Source organism: Vespula vulgaris, chromosome 14, assembly GCF_905475345.1.
Source record: "Vespula vulgaris chromosome 14, iyVesVulg1.1, whole genome shotgun sequence".
Lineage (NCBI taxonomy): Eukaryota > Metazoa > Arthropoda > Insecta > Hymenoptera > Vespidae > Vespula > Vespula vulgaris.
In genome coordinates, this window is record NC_066599.1 from 5,229,957 (window position 1) to 5,249,734 (window position 19,778).

Below are 19,778 nucleotides of genomic sequence, written 5' to 3' on the forward strand. Positions count from 1 at the left end.
CTGAGTTACTCATTTCTGATACAGATTGAGATATATACAGATGTATATATATATTATATATTATATATTATATATATATAAATATATATACAGAGAGAGAAAGAGAGAGAGAGAGAAAGAAAAAGGGTAAAGGAATCGAGAATTTGAATAAAACAAAGAACGATATCGAGATTAAATTGAAAAGAAACTTTGTTAGCTCTTGACAAAAAGGCATTCGATAAGGAAGCATTAGGCGTCCAAAGTACAATTATATCAAAAACCCATTCAAATTAAAGAAGATTACATATGTATCTGATTATGATACCTTATATTTCTTATTATTCATATAAAAGAAAAGAAAAAGAAAAAAAAAAACAGTTAAGAAGAATAAGAAAGAAATCTCATCTTTATTTCCCAATATCTTCAATTATGATAGATTTCTAAATACAATAAGGATAATAATAACAATAATAACAACAACAATAATATGCAGAAGAAGAAGAAGAAGAAGAATAAAGTATCTTGGTATATTCAATTTTGCTTTCTTGTTCTTATGTAGTATATGTATCTAGTACAATGTAAATTTTAATGTGGGATTTTATTTAAACGTGTCATTTAATGCGTATTATGATTAATATGCATTATTCATACACATATCAATGTATGTGTATTTAAATGAATATAGAATTTATACCTCGTTGACAAATTAAATTTACAATATTGAAATAAGGGTGTCACGATCAGGTACACGCATCACGTTCGATCGTCGACGATCTTTCTATATATAAAATATATCGATACCAAACGATATTACATTTGTTGAAAGGCATATACGTATTACGTACATACGCGTACACGTGCATACAGAAAAATTAAGAAAAAAATAGCAAAATAGAGCGAGGAAGAGAGAGAGAGAGAGAGAGAGATGAAAGTTCATTGTTTACGAGGAAGGACGTCTGTCCTAACAAACGGAGTTTTCGATGAGGTCTCGTATTTTTCTATTCCTGTTGCTTTCTTTTATTTTTTGATTTTGATTAATTAACTAATTAAATTATAAAAATTTTAATATATATATATATATATATATATTACACTGAAAGAAAAAGAGAATGTTTATACCATTTATTAGCTGACGTATACAAAGCAAATCTTATTACAATGTTTATTTGTTTCTATATAAGCTGAAATATCTAAATACACTTTACGTTATTTACTTTCTGTCGAATATCGTATGAGATCAGTCTTTCGGCAACCACCGAGCTGGAAAATTGGAAATAAACTCTAATACAATCTTTTATTCGTTTGTCGTTAACGTTACGACTTTTGATAAAAGATTTCAATACTTCGGATAATAGTTAAAATGCCTTTCAACTGGCCGTAGATAACAAAGCTCTTAACAAATGTATCAACGTAAGATGTAATACCACTGACTAAGAAATTTATTAATTATAGTCGACTATTGTCATTTTTCGATGCAAGGTGTAAGTCGTATTTGCATTGATAGGCAGATGAATACGTATATGATAATGTTTTTTTATAAACCCTGAGTTACTCATTTCTGATACAGATTCAGATATATACAGATATCTATATATATTATATATTATATATTATATATATATATAAATATATATACAGAGAGAGAAAGAGAGAGAGAGAGAAAGAAAACGGGGAAAGGAATCGAGAATTTGAATAAAACAAAGAACGATATCGATATTAAATTGAAAAGAAACTTTGTTAGCTCTTGACAAAAAGGCATTCGATAAGGAAGCATTAGCCCTCCAAAGTACAATTATATCAAAAACCCATTCAAATTAAAGAAGATTACATATGTATCTGATTATGATACCTTATATTTCTTATTATTCATATAAAATAAAAGAAAAAGAAAAAAAAACAGTTATGAAGAATAAGAAAGAAATCTCATCTTTATTTCCCAATATCTTCAATTATGATAGATTTCTAAAGACAATAAGAATAATAATAACAATAATAAGAACAACAATAACATCAATAATATGAAAAAGAAGAAGAAGAATAAAGTATCTTGGTATATTCAATTTTGCTTTCTTGTTCTTATGTGGTATATGTATCTAGTACAATGTAAATTTTAATGTGGGATTTCAATTAAACGTGTCATTTAATTCGTATTATGATTAATATGCATTATTCATACACATATCAATGTATGTGTATTTAAATGAATATAGAGTTTATACCTCGTTGACAAATTAAATTTACAATATTGAAATAAGGGTGTCACGATCAGGTACACGCCTCACGTTCGTTCGTCGACGATCTTTCTATATATAAAATATATCGATACCAAACGATATTACATTTGTTAAAAGGCATATACGTATTACGTACATACGCATACACGTGCATACAGAAAAATTGAGAAAAAAATAGCAAAATAGAGCGAGGAAGAGAGAGAAAGAGAGAGATGAAAGTTCATTGTTTACGAGGAAGGACGTCTGTCCTAACAAACGGAGTTTTCGATGAGGTCTCGTATTTTTCTATTCCTGTTGCTTTCTTTTATTTTTTGATTTTGATTAATTAACTAATTAAATTATAAAAATTTTAATATATATATATATATATATATATATATAATATTATTACCCTGAAAGAAAAAGATAATGTTTATACCATTTACTAGCTGACGTATACAAAGCAAATCTTATTACAATGTTTATATGCTTCTCTATAAGCTGAAATATCTAAATCCACCTTATGTTATTTACTTTCTATCGAATATCGTATGAGATCAGTCTTTCGGCAACCACCGAGGTGGAATGTTGGAAGATCCCGTATAAACATACGTTTGTAAGTAGATACATATGTACATAACTAGATACAGAATATACACACCCACGCACACATACACAAAGTATATAGTAGTCTTTCCTTGGGTATTGCTTGAGATTTATTATATTGTACAGACAGTAACGAGCAACCTTTCTTCTGCAATGAGCCAAAATTAAATATCTGATATTGTTATTGATACATTATGAACTAAAAATGTTTAAGTTGATTAAAAAGAAATTAATACTTGGTAGAAAAAGAAAAAATTACACATTATTGAAGGGTATTTGTTATATTCGGCATCAATTTTCAATGAAATGTTTTCTATAATACCATTGATTTTTTATTAGCAATACTTTTAATGTGTACGCATAAATGTATGTATATATATTTTTGTAATGGACCGAAATCTATTAGTTGTTTATTTTTAATTAGATATATGATTCTACTTCTCGATAATAAACTTTTCATTATTATATTGGAAGACACAATGGAAGATATCGAATTAAACTCTAATACAATCTTTTATTCGTTTGTCGTTAACGTTAAGAATTTTGATAAAAGATTTCAATTCTTCGGTTAATAGTTAAAATGCCTTTCAAATGGCCGTAGATAACAACGCTCTTCACAAATGTATCAACGTAAGATGTAATACCACTGATTAAGAAATTCACTAATTATAGTCGACTATTGTCATTTTTCGATGCAAGGTGTAAGTCGTATTTGCATTGATACGCAGATGAATACGTATATGATAATGTTTTTTTATAAACCCTGAGTTACTCATTTCTGATACAGATTGAGATATATACAGATATATATATATATATATATATATATATATATATATATATTATATATTATATATTATGTATATATAAATACAGAGAGAGAGAGAGAGAGAGAGAAAGAAAAAGGGTAAAGGAATCGAGAATTTGAATAAAACAAAGAACGATATCGAGATTAAATTGAAAAGAAACTTTGTTAGCTCTTGACAAAAAGGCATTCGATAAGGAAGCATTAGCCCTCCAAAGTACAATTATATCAAAAACCCATTCAAATTAAAGAAGATTACATATGTATCTGATTATGATACCTTATATTTCTTATTATTCATATAAAATAAAAGAAAAAGAAAAAAAAACAGTTATGAAGAATAAGAAAGAAATCTCATCTTTATTTCCCAATATCTTCAATTATGATAGATTTCTAAATACAATAAGGATAATAATAACAATAATAACAACAACAAAAATATGAAGAAGAAGAAGAAGAAGAAGAAGAATAAAGTATCTTGGTATATTCAATTTTGCTTTCTTGTTCTTATGTAGTATATGTATCTAGTACAATGTAAATTTTAATGTGGGATTTCATTTAAACGTGTCATTTAATGCGTATTATGATTAATATGCATTATTCATACACATATCAATGTATGTGTATTTAAATGAATATAGAGTTTATACCTCGTTGACAAATTAAATTTACAATATTGAAATAAGGGTGTCACGATCAGGTACACGCATCACGTTCGATCGTCGACGATCTTTCTATATATAAAATATATCGATACCAAACGATATTACATTTGTTAAAATGCATATACGTATTACGTACATACGCGTACACGTGCATACAGAAAAATTAAGAAAAAAATAGCAAAATAGAGCGAGGAAGAGAGAGAGAGAGAGAGAGATGGAAGTTCATTGTTTACGAGGATGGACGTCTGTCCTAACGAACGGAGTATTCGATGAGGTCTCGTATTTTTCTATTCCTGTTGCTTTCTTTTATTTTTTGATTTTGATTAATTGACTAATTAAATTATAAAAATTTTAATATATATATATATATATATATATATATATATATATTACACTGAAAGAAAAAGAGAATGTTTATAGCATTTATTACCTGACGTATAGAAAGCAAATCTTATTACAATGTTTATTTGTTTCTATATAAGCTGAAATATCTAAATACAACTTATGTTATTTACTTTCTGTCGAATATCGTATGAGATCAGTCTTTCGGCAACCACCAAGGTGGAATGTTGGAAGATCCCATATAAACATACGTTTGTAAATAGATACATATGTACATAACTAGATACATAATATACACACCCACGCACACATACACAAAGTATATAGTAGTCTTTCCTTGGGTATTGCTTGAGATTTATTATATTGTGTAGACAGTAACGAGCAACCTATCTTCTGCAATGAGCCAAACTTAAATATCTGATATTGTTATTGATAGAATTCATTATGAACTAAAAATGTTTAAATTGATTAAATAGAAATTAATACTTGATAGAAAAAGAAAAAATTACACATTATTGAAGGGTATTTGTTATTTTCGGCATCAACTTACAATGAAATGTTTTCTATAATCCTATTGATTTTTTATTAGCAATACTTTTAATGTGTACGCATAAATGTATGTATATATATCTTTGTAATGGAACGAAATCTATTAGTTGTTTATTTTTAATTAGATATATGATTCTACTTCTCGTTAATAAACTTTACATTATTATATTGGAAGATACAATGGAAGATATCGAATTAAACTCTAATACAATCTTTTATTCGTTTGTCGTTAACGTTAAGACTTTTGATAAAAGATTTCAATACCTCCGTTAATAGTTAAAGTGCCTTTCAACTGGCCGTAGATAACAAAGCTCTTCACAAATGTATCAACGTAAGATGTAATACCACTGATTAAGAAATTCACTAATTATAGTCGACTATTGTCATTTTTCGATGCAAGATGTAAGTCGTATTTGCATTGATACGCAGATGAATACGTATATGATAATGTTTTTTTATAAACCCTGAGTTTATTTCTGATACAGATTGAGATATATACAGATATATATATATATATATATATATATATATATATATATATATATATATATATATTATATATAATATGTATATATATATATACAGAGAGAGAAAGAGAGAGAGAGAGAGAGAGAGAGAGAGAAAGAAAGGGTAAACGAATCGAGAATTTGAATAAAACAAAGAACGATATCGAGATTAAATTGAAAAGAAACTTTGTTAGCTCTTGACAAAAAGGCATTCGATAAGGAAGCATTAGGCGTCCAAAGTATAATTATATCAAAAACCCATTCAAATTAAAGAAGATTACATATGTATCTGATTATGATACCTTATATTTCTTATTATTCATATAAAAGAAAAGAAAAAGAAAAAAAAAACAGTTAAGAAGAATAAGAAAGAAATCTCATCTTTATTTCCCAATATCTTCAATTATGATAGATTTCTAAATACAATAAGGATAATAATAACAATAATAACAACAACAATAATATGCAGAAGAAGAAGAAGAAGAAGAATAAAGTATCTTGGTATATTCAATTTTGCTTTCTTGTTCTTATGTAGTATATGTATCTAGTACAATGTAAATTTTAATGTGGGATTTCATTTAAACGTGTCATTTAATGCGTATTATGATTAATATGCATTATTCATACACATATCAAGGTATGTGTATTTAAATGAATATAGAATTTATACCTCGTTGACAAATTAAATTTACAATATTGAAATAAGGGTGTCACGATCAGGTATACGCATCACGTTCGATCGTCGACGATCTTTCTATATATAAAATATATCGATACCAAACGATATTACATTTGTTGAAAGGCATATACGTATTACGTACATACGCGTACACGTGCATACAGAAAAATTAAGAAAAAAATAGCAAAATAGAGCGAGGAAGAGAGAGAGAGAGAGAGAGATGGAAGTTCATTGTTTACGAGGAAGGACGTCTGTCCTAACAAACGGAGTTTTCGATGAGGTCTCGTATTTTTGTATTCCTGTTGCTTTCTTTTATTTTTTGATTTTGATTAATTAACTAATTAAATTATAAAAATTTTAATATATATATATATATTCATATATATATATATATATATATATATATATATATATTACACTGAAAGAAAAAGAGAATGTTTATAGCATTTATTACCTGACGTATAGAAAGCAAATCTTATTACAATGTTTATTTGTTTCTATATAAGCTGAAATATCTAAATACACTTTACGTTATTTACTTTCTGTCGAATATCGTATGAGATCAGTCTTTCGGCAACCACCAAGGTGGAATGTTAGAAGATCCCATATAAACATACGTTTGTAAATAGATACATATGTACATAACTAGATACATAATATACACACCCACGCACACATACACAAAGTATATAGTAGTCTTTCCTTGGGTATTGCTTGAGATTTATTATATTGTGTAGACAGTAACGAGCAACCTTTCTTCTGCAATGAGCCAAACTTAAATATCTGATATTGTTATTGATAGAATTCATTATGAACTAAAAATGTTTAAATTGATTAAATAGAAATTAATACTTGATAGAAAAAGAAAAAATTACACATTATTGAAGGGTATTTGTTATTTTCGGCATCAATTTACAATGAAATGTTTTCTATAATCCTATTGATTTTTTATTAGCAATACTTTTAATGTGTACGCATAAATGTATGTATATATATCTTTGTAATGGAACGAAATCTATTAGTTGTTTATTTTTAATTAGATATATGATTCTACTTCTCGTTAATAAACTTTACATTATTATATTGGAAGATACAATGGAAGATATCGAATTAAACTCTAATACAATCTTTTATTCGTTTGTCGTTAACGTTAAGACTTTTGATAAAAGATTTCAATACCTCGGTTAATAGTTAAAGTGCCTTTCAACTGGCCGTAGATAACAAAGCTCTTCACAAATGTATCAACGTAAGATGTAATACCACTGATTAAGAAATTCACTAATTATAGTCGATTATTGTCATTTTTCGATGCAAGATGTAAGTCGTATTTGCATTGATACGCAGATGAATACGTATATGATAATGTTTTTTTATAAACCCTGAGTTTATTTCTGATACAGATTGAGATATATACAGATATATATATATATATATATATATATATATATATATATATATATATATATAATATGTATATATATATATACAGAGAGAGAAAGAGAGAGAGAGAGAGAGAGAGAGAGAGAGAGAGAGAGAAAGAAAGGGTAAACGAATCGAGAATTTGAATAAAACAAAGAACGATATCGAGATTAAATTGAAAAGAAACTTTGTTAGCTCTTGACAAAAAGGCATTCGATAAGGAAGCATTAGGCGTCCAAAGTACAATTATATCAAAAACCCATTCAAATTAAAGAAGATTACATATGTATCTGATTATGATACCTTATATTTCTTATTATTCATATAAACGAAAAGAAAAAGAAAAAAAAAAACAGTTAAGAAGAATAAGAAAGAAATCTCATCTTTATTTCCCAATATCTTCAATTATGATAGATTTCTAAATACAATAAGGATAATAATAACAATAATAACAACAACAATAATAGTCAGAAGAAGAAGAAGAAGAAGAATAAAGTATCTTGGTATATTCAATTTTGCTTTCTTGTTCTTATGTAGGATATGTATCTAGTACAATGTAAATTTTAATGTGGGATTTTATTTAAACGTGTCATTTAATGCGTATTATGATTAATATGCATTATTCATACACATATCAATGTATGTGTATTTAAATGAATATAGAATTTATACCTCGTTGACAAATTAAATTTACAATATTGAAATAAGGGTGTCACGATCAGGTACACGCATCACGTTCGATCGTCGACGATCTTTCTATATATAAAATATATCGATACCAAACGATATTACATTTGTTGAAAGGCATATACGTATTACGTACATACGCGTACACGTGCATACAAAAAAATTAAGAAAAAAATAGCAAAATAGAGCGAGGAAGAGAGAGAGAGAGAGAGAGATGAAAGTTCATTGTTTACGAGGAAGGACGTCTGTCCTAACGAACGGAGTATTCGATGAGGTCTCGTATTTTTCTATTCCTGTTGCTTTCTTTTATTTTTTGATTTTGATTAATTGACTAATTAAATTATAAAAATTTTAATATATATATATATATATATATATATATATATATATATATATTACACTGAAAGAAAAAGAGAATGTTTATAGCATTTATTACCTGACGTATAGAAAGCAAATCTTATTACAATGTTTATTTGTTTCTATATAAGCTGAAATATCTAAATACAACTTATGTTATTTACTTTCTGTCGAATATCGTATGAGATCAGTCTTTCGGCAACCACCAAGGTGGAATGTTGGAAGATCCCATATAAACATACGTTTGTAAATAGATACATATGTACATAACTAGATACATAATATACACACCCACGCACACATACACAAAGTATATAGTAGTCTTTCCTTGGGTATTGCTTGAGATTTATTATATTGTGTAGACAGTAACGAGCAACCTATCTTCTGCAATGAGCCAAACTTAAATATCTGATATTGTTATTGATAGAATTCATTATGAACTAAAAATGTTTAAATTGATTAAATAGAAATTAATACTTGATAGAAAAAGAAAAAATTACACATTATTGAAGGGTATTTGTTATTTTCGGCATCAATTTACAATGAAATGTTTTCTATAATCCTATTGATTTTTTATTAGCAATACTTTTAATGTGTACGCATAAATGTATGTATATATATCTTTGTAATGGAACGAAATCTATTAGTTGTTTATTTTTAATTAGATATATGATTCTACTTCTCGTTAATAAACTTTACATTATTATATTGGAAGATACAATGGAAGATATCGAATTAAACTCTAATACAATCTTTTATTCGTTTGTCGTTAACGTTAAGACTTTTGATAAAAGATTTCAATACCTCCGTTAATAGTTAAAGTGCCTTTCAACTGGCCGTAGATAACAAAGCTCTTCACAAATGTATCAACGTAAGATGTAATACCACTGATTAAGAAATTCACATTTATAGTCGACTATTGTCATTTTTCGATGCAAGATGTAAGTCGTATTTGCATTGATACGCAGATGAATACGTATATGATAATGTTTTTTTATAAACCCTGAGTTTATTTCTGATACAGATTGAGATATATACAGATATATATATATATATATATATATATATATATATATATATATATATATGTATATATATATATACAGAGAGAGAAAGAGAGAGAGAGAGAGAGAGAGAGAGAGAAAGAAAGGGTAAACGAATCGAGAATTTGAATAAAACAAAGAACGATATCGAGATTAAATTGAAAAGAAACTTTGTTAGCTCTTGACAAAAAGGCATTCGATAAGGAAGCATTAGGCGTCCAAAGTATAATTATATCAAAAACCCATTCAAATTAAAGAAGATTACATATGTATCTGATTATGATACCTTATATTTCTTATTATTCATATAAAAGAAAAGAAAAAGAAAAAAAAAACAGTTAAGAAGAATAAGAAAGAAATCTCATCTTTATTTCCCAATATCTTCAATTATGATAGATTTCTAAATACAATAAGGATAATAATAACAATAATAACAACAACAATAATATGCAGAAGAAGAAGAAGAAGAAGAATAAAGTATCTTGGTATATTCAATTTTGCTTTCTTGTTCTTATGTAGTATATGTATCTAGTACAATGTAAATTTTAATGTGGGATTTCATTTAAACGTGTCATTTAATGCGTATTATGATTAATATGCATTATTCATACACATATCAAGGTATGTGTATTTAAATGAATATAGAATTTATACCTCGTTGACAAATTAAATTTACAATATTGAAATAAGGGTGTCACGATCAGGTATACGCATCACGTTCGATCGTCGACGATCTTTCTATATATAAAATATATCGATACCAAACGATATTACATTTGTTGAAAGGCATATACGTATTACGTACATACGCGTACACGTGCATACAGAAAAATTAAGAAAAAAATAGCAAAATAGAGCGAGGAAGAGAGAGAGAGAGAGAGAGATGGAAGTTCATTGTTTACGAGGAAGGACGTCTGTCCTAACAAACGGAGTTTTCGATGAGGTCTCGTATTTTTGTATTCCTGTTGCTTTCTTTTATTTTTTGATTTTGATTAATTAACTAATTAAATTATAAAAATTTTAATATATATATATATTCATATATATATATATATATATATATATATATATATATATTACACTGAAAGAAAAAGAGAATGTTTATAGCATTTATTACCTGACGTATAGAAAGCAAATCTTATTACAATGTTTATTTGTTTCTATATAAGCTGAAATATCTAAATACACTTTACGTTATTTACTTTCTGTCGAATATCGTATGAGATCAGTCTTTCGGCAACCACCAAGGTGGAATGTTAGAAGATCCCATATAAACATACGTTTGTAAATAGATACATATGTACATAACTAGATACATAATATACACACCCACGCACACATACACAAAGTATATAGTAGTCTTTCCTTGGGTATTGCTTGAGATTTATTATATTGTGTAGACAGTAACGAGCAACCTTTCTTCTGCAATGAGCCAAACTTAAATATCTGATATTGTTATTGATAGAATTCATTATGAACTAAAAATGTTTAAATTGATTAAATAGAAATTAATACTTGATAGAAAAAGAAAAAATTACACATTATTGAAGGGTATTTGTTATTTTCGGCATCAATTTACAATGAAATGTTTTCTATAATCCTATTGATTTTTTATTAGCAATACTTTTAATGTGTACGCATAAATGTATGTATATATATCTTTGTAATGGAACGAAATCTATTAGTTGTTTATTTTTAATTAGATATATGATTCTACTTCTCGTTAATAAACTTTACATTATTATATTGGAAGATACAATGGAAGATATCGAATTAAACTCTAATACAATCTTTTATTCGTTTGTCGTTAACGTTAAGACTTTTGATAAAAGATTTCAATACCTCGGTTAATAGTTAAAGTGCCTTTCAACTGGCCGTAGATAACAAAGCTCTTCACAAATGTATCAACGTAAGATGTAATACCACTGATTAAGAAATTCACTAATTATAGTCGATTATTGTCATTTTTCGATGCAAGATGTAAGTCGTATTTGCATTGATACGCAGATGAATACGTATATGATAATGTTTTTTTATAAACCCTGAGTTTATTTCTGATACAGATTGAGATATATACAGATATATATATATATATATATATATATATATATATATATATATATATATATATATAATATGTATATATATATATACAGAGAGAGAAAGAGAGAGAGAGAGAGAGAGAGAGAGAGAGAGAAAGAAAGGGTAAACGAATCGAGAATTTGAATAAAACAAAGAACGATATCGAGATTAAATTGAAAAGAAACTTTGTTAGCTCTTGACAAAAAGGCATTCGATAAGGAAGCATTAGGCGTCCAAAGTACAATTATATCAAAAACCCATTCAAATTAAAGAAGATTACATATGTATCTGATTATGATACCTTATATTTCTTATTATTCATATAAACGAAAAGAAAAAGAAAAAAAAAAACAGTTAAGAAGAATAAGAAAGAAATCTCATCTTTATTTCCCAATATCTTCAATTATGATAGATTTCTAAATACAATAAGGATAATAATAACAATAATAACAACAACAATAATAGTCAGAAGAAGAAGAAGAAGAAGAATAAAGTATCTTGGTATATTCAATTTTGCTTTCTTGTTCTTATGTAGTATATGTATCTAGTACAATGTAAATTTTAATGTGGGATTTTATTTAAACGTGTCATTTAATGCGTATTATGATTAATATGCATTATTCATACACATATCAATGTATGTGTATTTAAATGAATATAGAATTTATACCTCGTTGACAAATTAAATTTACAATATTGAAATAAGGGTGTCACGATCAGGTACACGCATCACGTTCGATCGTCGACGATCTTTCTATATATAAAATATATCGATACCAAACGATATTACATTTGTTGAAAGGCATATACGTATTACGTACATACGCGTACACGTGCATACAAAAAAATTAAGAAAAAAATAGCAAAATAGAGCGAGGAAGAGAGAGAGAGAGAGAGAGAGATGAAAGTTCATTGTTTACGAGGAAGGACGTCTGTCCTAACGAACGGAGTATACGATGAGGTCTCGTATTTTTCTATTCCTGTTGCTTTCTTTTATTTTTTGATTTTGATTAATTGACTAATTAAATTATAAAAATTTTAATATATATATATATATATATATATATATATATATATATATTACACTGAAAGAAAAAGAGAATGTTTATAGCATTTATTACCTGACGTATAGAAAGCAAATCTTATTACAATGTTTATTTGTTTCTATATAAGCTGAAATATCTAAATACAACTTATGTTATTTACTTTCTGTCGAATATCGTATGAGATCAGTCTTTCGGCAACCACCGAGGTGGAATGTTGGAAGATCCCATACAAACATACATTTGTAAATAGATACATATGTGTATATGTACATATGTACGTAACTAGATACATAATATACACACCCACACACACATACACAAAGTATACAGTAGTCTTTCTCTTGGGTATTGCTTGAGATTTTCTTATATTGTATGGACAGTAACGAGCAACCTTTGTTCTGCAATGAGCCAAAATTAAATATCTGATATTGTTATTGATACATTATGAACTAAAAATGTTTAAATTGATTAAAAAGAAATTAATACTTGATAGAAAAAGAAAAAATTACACATTATTGAAGGGTATTTGTTATTTTCGGCATCAATTTACAATGAAATGTTTTCTATAATCCTATTGATTTTTTATTAGCAATACTTTTAATGTGTACGCATAAATGTATGTATATATATCTTTGTAATGGAACGAAATCTATTAGTTGTTTATTTTTAATTAGATATATGATTCTACTTCTCGTTAATAAACTTTACATTATTATATTGGAAGATACAATGGAAGATATCGAATTAAACTCTAATACAATCTTTTATTCGTTTGTCGTTAACGTTAAGACTTTTGATAAAAGATTTCAATACTTCGGTTAATAGTTAAAATGCCTTTCAACTGGCCGTAGATATCAAAGCTCTTCACAAATGTATCAACGTAAGATGTAATACCACTGATTAAGAAATTCACTAATTATAGTCGACTATTGTCATTTTTCGATGCAAGATGTAAGTCGTATTTGCATTGATACGCAGATGAATACGTATATGATAATGTTTTTTTATAAACCCTGAGTTTATTTCTGATACAGATTGAGATATATACAGATATATATATATATATATTATATATAATATGTATATATATATACAGAGAGAGAGAGAGAGAGAGAGAGAGAAAGAAAGGGTAAACGAATCGAGAATTTGAATAAAACAAAGAACGATATCGAGATTAAATTGAAAAGAAACTTTGTTAGCTCTTGACAAAAAGGCATTCGATAAGGAAGCATTAGGCGTCCAAAGTACAATTATATCAAAAACCCATTCAAATTAAAGAAGATTACATATGTATCTGATTATGATACCTTATATTTCTTATTATTCATATAAAAGAAAAGAAAAAGAAAAAAAAAACAAATAAGAAGAATAAGAAAGAAATCTCATCTTTATTTCCCAATATCTTCAATTATGATAGATTTCTAAATACAATAAGGATAATAATAACAATAATAACAACAACAATAATATGCAGAAGAAGAAGAAGAAGAAGAATAAAGTATCTTGGTATATTCAATTTTGCTTTCTTGTTCTTATGTAGTATATGTATCTAGTACAATGTAAATTTTAATGTGGGATTTCATTTAAACGTGTCATTTAATGCGTATTATGATTAATATGCATTATTCATACACATATCAAGGTATGTGTATTTAAATGAATATAGAATTTATACCTCGTTGACAAATTAAATTTACAATATTGAAATAAGGGTGTCACGATCAGGTACACGCATCACGTTCGATCGTCGACGATCTTTCTATATATAAAATATATCGATACCAAACGATATTACATTTGTTAAAAGGCATATACGTATTACGTACATACGCGTACACGTGCATACAGAAAAATTAAGAAAAAAATAGCAAAACAGAGCGAGGAAGAGAGAGAGAGAGAGAGAGAGAGAGATGAAAGTACATTGTTTTCTAACAAACGGAGTTTTCGATGAGGTCTCGTATTTTTCTATTCCTGTTGCTTTCTTTTATTTTTTGATTTTGATTAATTAACTAATTAAATTATAAAAATTATAATATATATATATATATATATATATATATATATATATATATATAATATTATTACACTGAAAGAAAAAGAGAATGTTTATACCATTTACTAGCTGACATATACAAAGCAAAAATTATTACAATGTTTATATGTTTCTATATAAGGTGAAATATCTAAATACACCTTATGTTATGTACTTTCTGTCGAATATCGTATGAGATCAGTCTTTCGGCAACCACCAAGGTGGAATGTTGGAAGATCCCATATAAACATACGTTTGTAAATAGATACATATGTACATAACTAGATACATAATATACACACCCACGCACACATACACAAAGTATATAGTAGTCTTTCCTTGGGTATTGCTTGAGGTTTATTATATTGTGTAGACAGTAATGAGCAACCTTTCTTCTGCAATGAGCCAAAATTAAATATCTGATATTGTTATTGATAGAATTCATTATGAACTAAAAATGTTTAAATTGATTAACAAAGAAATTAATACTTAATAGAAAAAGAAAAAATTACACATTATTGAAGGGTATTTGTTATTGTCGGCATCAATTTACAATGAAATGTTTTCTATAATTCCATTGATTTTTTATTAGCAATACTTTTAATGTGTATGCATAAATGTATGTATATACATTTGTGTAATGGAACGAAATCTATTAGTTGTTTATTTTTAATTAGATATATGATTCTACTTCTCGTTAATAAACTTTACATTATTATATTGGAAGATACAATGGAAGATATCGAATTAAACTCTAATACAATCTTTTATTCGTTTGTCGTTAACGTTAAGACTTTTGATAAAAGATTTCAATACTTCGGTTAATAGTTAAAATGCCTTTCAACTGGCCGTAGATAACAAAACTCTTCACAAATGTATCAACGTAAGATGTAATACCACTGATTAAGAAATTCACTAATTATAGTCGACTATTGTCATTTTTCGATGCAAGATGTAAGTCGTAACTGCATTGAGGCGTATATGAATATGTATATGATAATGTTTTTTTATAAACCCTGAGTTTATTTCTGATACAGATTGAGATATATACAGATATATATATATATATATTATATATAATATGTATATATATATACAGAGAGAGAGAGAGAGAGAGAGAAAGAAAGGGTAAACGAATCGAGAATTTGAATAAAACAAAGAACGATATCGAGATTAAATTGAAATGAAACTTTGTTAGCTCTTGACAAAGAGGCACTCGATAAGGAAGCATGAGCCGTCCAAAGTACAATTATATCAAAAACCCATTCATATTAAAGACGATTACACATATATCCGATTATGATACCTTTCTAAGTCCTGAAATAATTCCATTCAAATTTATATTACACTACTGCCATGTATGGTAAGTAATTGATTGTAAAGACTTTTAATAGACTCAGAAGTGGCGCATTCCAAGGATTTCTATATAATATAATATATAAGTTCTGTGTACCGTAGACTCTTCATTTTTGAGGAAACAAGTTTTTTCAAACCTCTGGGAATACCTAATAAGTAACGTAGCTATTTCTGGTTTTTGAAAGTTAATGCATAGTTTAAAATGGAAATATATACGATGGAAACATACCGACAATTTTTGCGGGTTTAAATGCTCCAATTATTACAGAAAGATTTGGTCCTATAAAAGATTATTTTTTGGACATTCATCTGTCACAGCTTCACAATTCTTTTCTTCATACTGTACGTCACACGCTTCGCGTATAATCTCTTTTTTTATCGATCAAGAACTATCTCCAACAAAATACGATAACAGAAATTAAGAAGTTTCGTAATTCTTTCATAGAAGTAACTTTGACTTCTACAATAAAAAGAAATTAATAAAAGTTATAGCTATGTGTGTCATGCAACGTGAAATAAAAACTGACCTTTTTCAATGCATACAAAAATGTTTTGGTGAAAAAAATCTGATCCATTGGTTCTTGATTGTCCAGGATGATGATTCTTTCTTTTGCGAAGCTATAAAAGCGGTTGATATACTTTTGGCTGCGGCAAGTCTTGCTGTTTTTCTTTGTAAATCCAGAAATAATTCAATTCCAATTATACATTACGCCATTAGCGTACAAGTAGTTGATTGGAAAGATTTTCCATTGACTCATAGATGGCGTTGACTGAAGAATTTCCAAACTATATATAGATCGTTTGTAGACTTCACTCGTACATGATTGGTCCGATCTGGACAAAAAAAAATCCGCCTAGAGGGCGCAACGAGAGCTCACCCATGAGTCCGGTCCCGTTCTTCTAGGTGCTATAGTTTCAGTAAACCGCTGTAACGTCCGTAAGAGTGCTCTAACCTCACTCGAACTTCCATAACGTCCGTAATATCGCCGCAACTACCTAACGTCCGTAAAAGTGCCGTAACATCACTCGAACATCCATAACGTCTGTCTTACGTCCGTAAGAGTGCCGTAACCTCACTCGAACATCCGAAACGTCTGTCGAACATCCGTAACGTCCGTAACATCGCCGTAACGTCTGTCACAGCTCCGTGACATCACAGATGATCGAAATAACGCCGTAACGTCTGTCACACGTCCGTGACGACCGTAACAACGCCGTAATGTCCGTCTGAAGTCCCTGACGTCCATAACAACACCTTAACGTCTGTCACAGGTCCGTGACGTCACAGATGCTGGAAACAACGCCGTAACGTCCGTAAAAACGCCGTAACGTCTGTCACAGGTCCGTGACGTCACAGATGATCGAAACAACGCCGTAACGTCTGTCACAGGTCCGCGACGTCACATATGATGGAAACAACGCCGTAAAGTCTGTCACAGGTCCGTGACGTCACAGATGATCGAAACAAGGCCGTAACTTCTGTCACAGGACCGTGACGTCATAGATGATCGAAACAACGCTGTAACGTCTCTCAGAGATCTGTGACGTCACAGATGATAGAAAAACAACGCCGTAACTCCTGTCACAGGTCCGTGACGTCACAGATGATCGAAACAAGGCCGTAACTTCTGTAACAGGTCCGTGACGTCACAGATGATAGAAAAACAACGCCGTAACGTCTCTAATAGATCTGTGACGTCACAGATGATATAAACAACGCCGTAACTTCTGTCACAGGTCCGTGACGTCACAGATGATAGAAACAACGCCGTAATTTCTGTCACAGGTCCGTGACGTCACAGATGATAGAAAAACAACGCCGTAACGTCTCAAATAGATCGGTGACGTCACAGATGATAGAAACAACGCCGTAATTTCTGTCACAGGTCCGTGACGTCACAGATGATAGGAACAACGCCGTAATTTCTTTTACAGGTCCGTGACGTCACAGATGATAGAAAAACAATGCCGTAATTTCTGTCACAGGTCCGTGACGTCACAGATGATAGGAACAACGCCGTAATTTCTTTTACAGGTCCGTGACGTCACAGATGATAGAAAAACAATGCCGTAACGGCTCTAATAGATCTGTGACGTCACAGATGATAGAAACAACGCCGTAATTCCTGTCAAAGGTCCGTGACGTCACAGATGATAGAAAAACAACACCGTAACGTCTCTAATGGATCGGTGACGTCACAGATGATAGAAACAACGCCGTAATTTCTGTCACAGGTCCGTGACGTCACAGATGATAGAAAAACAACGCCGTCACGTCTCTAATGGATCGGTGACGTCACAGATGATAGAAACAACGCCGTAATTTCTGTCACAGGTCCGTGACGTCACAGATGATAGAAAAACAACGCCGTCACGTCTCTAATAGATCCGTGACGTCACAGATGACAGAAAAACAACGCCGTAACGTCTCTAATAGATCTGTGACGTCACAGATGATAGAAACAATGCCGTAATTTCTGTCACAAGTCCGTGACGTCACAGATGATAGAAACAACGCCGTAACTTCTGTCACAGGTCCGTGACGTCACAGATGATAGAAACAACGCCGTAATTTCTGTCACAGGACCGTGACGTCACAGATGATAGGAACAACGCCGTAATTTCTTTTACAGGTCCGTGACGTCACAGATGATAGAAAAACAATGCCGTAATTTCTGTCACAGGTCCGTGACGTCACAGATGATAGGAACAACGCCGTAATTTCTTTTACAGGTCCGTGACGTCACAGATGATAGAAAAACAATGCCGTAACGGCTCTAATAGATCTGTGACGTCACAGATGATAGAAACAACGCCGTAATTCCTGTCAAAGGTCCGTGACGTCACAGATGATAGAAAAACAACACCGTAACGTCTCTAATGGATCGGTGACGTCACAGATGATAGAAACAACGCCGTAATTTCTGTCACAGGTCCGTGACGTCACAGATGATAGAAAAACAACGCCGTCACGTCTCTAATGGATCGGTGACGTCACAGATGATAGAAACAACGCCGTAATTTCTGTCACAGGTCCGTGACGTCACAGATGATAGAAAAACAACGCCGTCACGTCTCTAATAGATCCGTGACGTCACAGATGACAGAAAAACAACGCCGTAACGTCTCTAATAGATCTGTGACGTCACAGATGATAGAAACAATGCCGTAATTTCTGTCACAAGTCCGTGACGTCACAGATGATAGAAACAACGCCGTAACTTCTGTCACAGGTCCGTGACGTCACAGATGATAGAAACAAGGCCGTAACGTCTCTCAGAGATCTGTGACGTCACAGATGATAGAAAAACAACGCCGTAACTCCTGACACAGGTCCGTGACGTCATAGATGATCGAAACAAGGCCGTAACTTCTGTAACAGGTCCGTGACGTCACAGATGATAGAAAAACA

The 19,778-nt window shown here is 29.8% G+C and overlaps 2 long non-coding RNA genes across 5 annotated transcripts in view; one reads left to right on the forward strand and one right to left on the reverse strand.

The window, feature by feature from the left end:
* The window catches only part of LOC127069129 (uncharacterized), a 46,394-nt gene extending 41,404 nt beyond the window's left edge, over positions 1–4,990 (forward strand). For all 4 annotated transcript variants that reach the window (XR_007783369.1, XR_007783367.1, XR_007783370.1 and 1 more), the window contains one exon: positions 4,830–4,990. This is a non-coding gene — a long non-coding RNA (uncharacterized LOC127069129). The remainder of the gene's footprint in view (positions 1–4,829) is intronic.
* Positions 4,991–16,177: 11,187 nt separating this feature from the next.
* LOC127069128 (uncharacterized) lies at positions 16,178–17,097 on the reverse strand. Its single transcript, XR_007783364.1, has 3 exons — positions 16,894–17,097; positions 16,596–16,826; positions 16,178–16,515 (listed from the first exon to the last, which is right to left on the reverse strand). It is a non-coding gene; the product is annotated as an uncharacterized LOC127069128 (long non-coding RNA).
* Between the last annotated feature and the right edge of the window lie 2,681 nt (positions 17,098–19,778).